The sequence below is a fragment of the Nannospalax galili genome, unplaced genomic scaffold (genome assembly GCF_000622305.1).
Source record: "Nannospalax galili isolate Female #2095 unplaced genomic scaffold, S.galili_v1.0 scaffold858, whole genome shotgun sequence".
NCBI lineage: Eukaryota > Metazoa > Chordata > Mammalia > Rodentia > Spalacidae > Nannospalax > Nannospalax galili.
This window is the reverse complement of record NW_008341877.1, coordinates 843,298-849,083: the sequence shown is the minus strand read 5'-3', so window position 1 is coordinate 849,083 and position 5,786 is coordinate 843,298. Positions and strand designations below refer to the sequence as shown.

General features: G+C 37.8%; 1 pseudogene; it reads right to left on the bottom strand.

Moving 5' to 3' along the window:
* Nucleotides 1-1,177: 1,177 nt before the first annotated feature.
* On the bottom strand, nucleotides 1,178-1,606 carry LOC108491054 (annotated as a pseudogene).
* Nucleotides 1,607-5,786: the final 4,180 nt, after the last annotated feature.

The window sequence follows — 5,786 nt, the reverse complement described above, 5'->3', positions numbered from 1 at the left end:
ATAGGGTTTATTTGTCTGTTTGGTTGGTTGGTTGGTTGGTTGGTTGGTTGGTTTTGAGATAGGATCTATGTATTCCTGGCTGATCTGGCATTTTCTATGTAGACCAGGCTGGCCTTGAGCTCACAGAGATCTGCCTGCCTCTGCCTCTAAAGTGCTGGAATTAAAGGTGTGAGCCACCATCCTTGGCTAAAGTGAATTGTATTTTAAGGTTAATTAATAGTTTTAAAGAAGCCAACCCTTGTTTTTAGGAATGTTAATCTGGCCTGAAAGATATCATCATAAATTGTTGCACCAAACATATAGAATCTGGTAGAGTATTTAGATACTATTTAGTAGCCATGACTAAAATAATATTTTGTAATAACAACAATCAAAAGAGGACCAATTAAATATGTGGCAATTTATTTTAAATGAGAGTATTTTAAAATAATACTACTATATAAAAGACTAAACCACAAGTTGTGTTTATTTCCCATTTCAGATTCATTCTCTATTTCTTGGTAAAGTCTAGCTCAACTAATTCATTCTCTAACAGTCATGCATATCCACCATAAATAAAGTTAAGCATTGTTATTTATAATTCAGAATAGTTTTCATCACTAAAATCTGTTAGTCGGGGAATCATACACTCTGTATATTGTGAATGCCTGCTCCAGCTTTCTGCCAATTTCATAGAAGTGAATTGAAACTGGTAAACTAAATCCTTACTGGTAAAAGCATAAAGTAACTAAATTCAAAGGCATATCCACCATAAATAAAGTTAAGCATTGTTATTTATAATTCAGAATAGTTTTCATCACTAAAATCTGTTAGTCGGGGAATCATACACTCTGTATATTGTGAATGCCTGCTCCAGCTTTCTGCCAATTTCATAGAAGTGAATTGAAACTGGTAAACTAAATCCTTACTGGTAAAAGCATAAAGTAACTAAATTCAAAGTATACACACACACACCAGCACACACACACACACACACACACACACACACACACCAAAAAAAATAATAATAATGTAGCTACTGAGTGTTTGGAAAGTTCACATAATTGACAACTGAAACAACTGGGCTTGTAGGGTCACAGCCAAGAAGGTATCCCCAAAAGCAAAGATAATAATTCTTTTTTTTTTTTTTTTGTCTTCACATGAAAATTTATTACTACTGTGTTTCCATCATCAACATTTAGGATCTTGGTCTTTCCTTCTTGCTTTTGAACAGGGCCAAAAGAGACATATTAGTTACCTTAACAACCTTAAAGTGGACTCCAGGAATATCACCAACTGCATGAACTTTCTGACAAAATCGGAAGCAGAACTTCACCCCTTTCCTCAGTGAAGTTTAGTCAACCACCATTGGGCACAAAGGCTGAGATTTTCTTGCCATTCTTGATGAGCTGGACCCTGACACACTTCCCGATAGCAGAATTTGGCTGTTTACCTTCAACCTCTACTTTTTCCAGTAAGATTCCCTTGGCATGAGAAGCACCCCCAAAGGGGTTGGCTTTAAGGGCTTTGTCCAAATGGGCTTCTTGTAGGGTTTATCATGCCATTTCTGGCCCTGCCGATGACTATGGAGCCTCCTGGCAGTATGCAGACCACGACACTTGCCCATGCTGCTAGCTCCTTGGACCTGAGAGAAAGAGGCTAATAATTCTTTTATCACCTCATTTTACCCATGATTTTTTAATAAATCCTCTAAATTAATGTTTCAGAAACATTTTTTTTTCTTTTTGAGACAGGCTCTCCTTGTAGCCCCAGATGTCCTGGAACTCACTATGTAGACCACGTTGGCCTCGAACTCACAAAGATCTTCCTGCCTCTGCCTCCTAAGTGCTGGGATTAAAGGCATGTGCCACCACGCCTGGCCAGAAATATTTTTAAAACACAGACAGTAGCAGGTTCACAAGCGTGTGTATCATGGCAACCTTTTTCCCCAATTCCTGGTAAAACCCAATCCAACCACTTTTATCATAGTTCTGTTTTACTTGCCTTACTAGCTTAGCTGCTTACTAGTTCACATCGCAGGCTGTGTGGTAGAATAATGCTTGAAATCGGTATTAAAGGTTGATAGAAACTCTACACACAACTATGATTAAATAAAGGCCATTCTTGTGAATTATCAAAGAGGCAAAAAAAAAAAATGTAAATTCAGCGTTCTGAATGTAGGGAAAGAATTTGTAGTTTCTGGAGCACTTTTAACTTCCACATGCCTAAGAATGACTGAGGCCATGTTATGATTTTGGTTGGAAGATAATTTTGGGAAAAATCTATAAAGTCGGTGACTCTTTTCTCTGCCTAGCATTAACTTTTCCATATTAAAGGGAAAGATAACTCATGTGCAGATTCTATAAACAAAGATTTTCAGGGAACCAGCCTACATCATAGAGAAAATATATGTCAATTAAGAAACATTAATCTAAGGGCATTAATCAAATTATGTAATAGTCAAAATGAATCAAACAGAAAAATGGTCAATCTTAAACTTAGAAGAATAAGTAATAAACAAAAATGCTCTGAAAATAAAATTCATCACAGTATTTCTTAAATGAAAGAAAAGGAAAATAGCATTTTGAGATCAAATAAAGCATTCTATCCCTTAGAATTCACTCTAACTCCAAGAATGTAAGTGGTTCATCTTGTGCTGAGTGGGTCAGCCCCCAACCTCTGCACCGTTATTCCCAACATCCACTAATTTCAGAAACTAAAACTATATAAACTTGATGCATAATAATTTTTCAGAATTCTGTTTTTTTTTACTTCAAATGTCTCAGCACAGTGAGTCTATGTGTGTAAATTTACTCCCAAATGTGAATCCTGCCATGATTTGTCTCCCTCCGAGAAGAAAGAAAATGTACCTCCTAAAACAACCAGGATGTATTAATGGTTTGAAAAACTCCTCTTAATGAGGTTGCAATAAATATATTAAAATCAAGAATGCCGTCAATGTTAAAACAGTGCTGTCAGTTTCAGTACTGTGAGGCTTCTCCGTGGTTATTGTTACTAGGAACATCTAATATTTTCTGATGTATGTATTAAGATAATTCCCTGAATCATAACCTAAAAAATTAAAACTAACACTGTATTAGCACTATTTTCATTGAGTAGCTATAAAATCTGTAGATTATACTATGATGGACAAATACGTGTAAAAATCTCCATTTCTCTCTTCTCACTCTCTTTTTCTCTCTGTCACACATGCCAAACCAGCTATGCCCCATATGTATACATAAGGATGAAAGGTAGAAAATGTTTTCAATGTTAAGTACCAAAGCCTCCCTTCCTTGCAGAGGATTCTCTAAAAGATTTGCTTTAGACGGTTATTTTCTGTAGTGTTTTAAATGGTATGGATCACAACTAGGAGAACATAGCAATTAAATCGCCCTCATAAGGGACTTTTTACCAATGTATGCATACTCTGCACGACTTCCCTGCAAAGAAAAATACTGCTGCTTGTGTAAAGGGAAACGACACGTACTGCTAAGGTTTGTATGTGAATTGTCTTCCACAGGCTCTTGAGGTTTCAAGGAAACAGTGATCATCAGGAATTGTACTAGAGGCCATCTGTGTTATGATCTGGAATTTATCTCACTATGTGCGGTTTGTATCCTGAAAATTGAGTGAAGCTGTATTCAAAAGTTACGGCTGAGGTTCTTTGGTGGAGGTAATTTCAAGACAAAATAGCACCTGGACCCTGACACTGTTACTGTCCACTTCTCTGAGAAAAATTTTCACTGAGAGAAAGCAAGAGGTGTAACACCAAGATATAATAATAAAAAAAAGTGAGTAGCTCAGCAAGGAGGGGTAGGAACACGGTTAAACTTGCATACAGGAAGGACCAGATGTGCAGACAGAGGGGTTATAAATGCTAAAGTGGTGAATGCAACTAAGGAGATGCCTCATACTTTTCACTGAGACAGTAGGGATGGTGTCTGAAGGGCAAGAAATTGGCCATGCAAGGATCTAAGTAAAAATGTAAATCCTGTTGAAAGGAGAGTTACCTGAGCAGTAAATGTGCTGTAGGTAGTCCCCATTCAAAAACAATCTCCAAGGATGTTTTTCCCAGGTTCAGCTGTCCAGGCATGCAGAGGCTGCTGCAGCTGTGATCCAAGGTAGGAGAGGGGCAGTCTTTGTCTTCAGTTAGTAGCAGAAATTGGTGGTATCATCCATGTGGAGCTAGTTTTGCAGGCAGATAAAATAGAAACTTGCACCAAGGTTCCTGTATCTGTATAGGTTTCAAGTCCCTGGGGGTTTCTAAGTGGACTCTGAGTTAAATTATGAATGTGAAGTCAAATTTTCTGGAGAACTCAGATTTTTGGAGGTGTAGGGAACAAGGGACATCTATAGAAGAAATTTTCAGAGACTGAGTGGAGCCAGTCCGAGACACACATAGTATGCCTGTAGTTAACGCAGCTGGAAGTTAGGGTTACCCAAGGCAATTAGAGCCTCACCAGCCCCCGACACTGGCTATTGAACTACAGGCTTTGATGTTTGACCAGAGGGTTTGGGTATTGCTTTGGTCCAGTCTTTCCCACTTATATTTCCATGTATTCCCTTTTAGACTAAGGATGCTTATTTTGTGCCATCATATGTTGGAAGTTTGTAAATTTTTTTTTATTTAACATTCCCTCATATTTAAGAGAAGGGAGTTTGGACTTTGAACATTGTTGGAACTGTAAGACTGTGCAGACTTCTTAAGTTGAACTGAAAATAGTCCAAGTCTATCGGGGCAGGGGTAAAATGGAATGTTTTATGTGAAATGTCCCCCACAGGATTATTGTGTTTGAATAATAGGTGCACAGCTGATGGCACTGTTATGGGAGGTCACGTATATTTGGGGATATGGGTCCTAGCTTGCAGAAGCATGTTTTGGGGGCTGGATAGGTGGGGCTTATGGGTTATCCTGCCCTGGTTCTAGCCTGAGTTTCTCTGATAACTTATTGGTGCCATGTAACAAGCAGCTGCTACAAACTTCCACAGCCACAGATCCATATGCCACCATGCCTTCTGCACCAAAAGATACTGTGTCCCCTCACATGGCCAGCCAAAATAAACCACCCTCCCTTAAGCTGCTTCTTATTAAAATGATGAGAAAAATAACTAATATGTGTAGCCACTAGCAGCCGCTGTGGAAGTGACATAACAATGCACTAGACAAAATCATGAAACTAGGACTCATTGATGCTGGTCTTGGTGGTTTGTTAGGACAAGGTTTGTCCACCAGATTGAAAAGGTCTTAAAGTCGAATCTAGTAGACATACTTCGGATATGCAAGGGGCAACGTAAGTACAAACCATGATATAATGGGAGAAATTATAACGGTAAAGTCTGATTGAAACAAAATTACCAATTATAACAGATTATATAGATAAACTAGGAAAAGTTAAATAACATTTCCCTAAATGTACATGTTCTAAGTAATTCCAGTGTGATATGATTAATTTTATTACTTCACTCCTATTAGAATTTTTTAAAAAGATAAATGAGTTAAAATAATCAAAGAGGTGCCCTTGGAGAAAAATATCAGGGATAATTTTGAAAAGTGTAAATTGTACAGTTCTAGAGAGGTGATTCAGTGCTTAAGGGCACTTACTGCTTTTGTACAGGCCCTGGGTTCAGTTCCCAGCACCCACACTGGGGCTCAAAACTTTCTGTAACAATGGTTTCAGAGGATCCAACCATTTCTAGCCTCTATGGACATTGAAGACACATGGTGCACATACATGTATGCAGGTAAAACATGCATACAGAGCAAATAATAAATAAATAAATATTTAAATTATAGAAAAAAATTT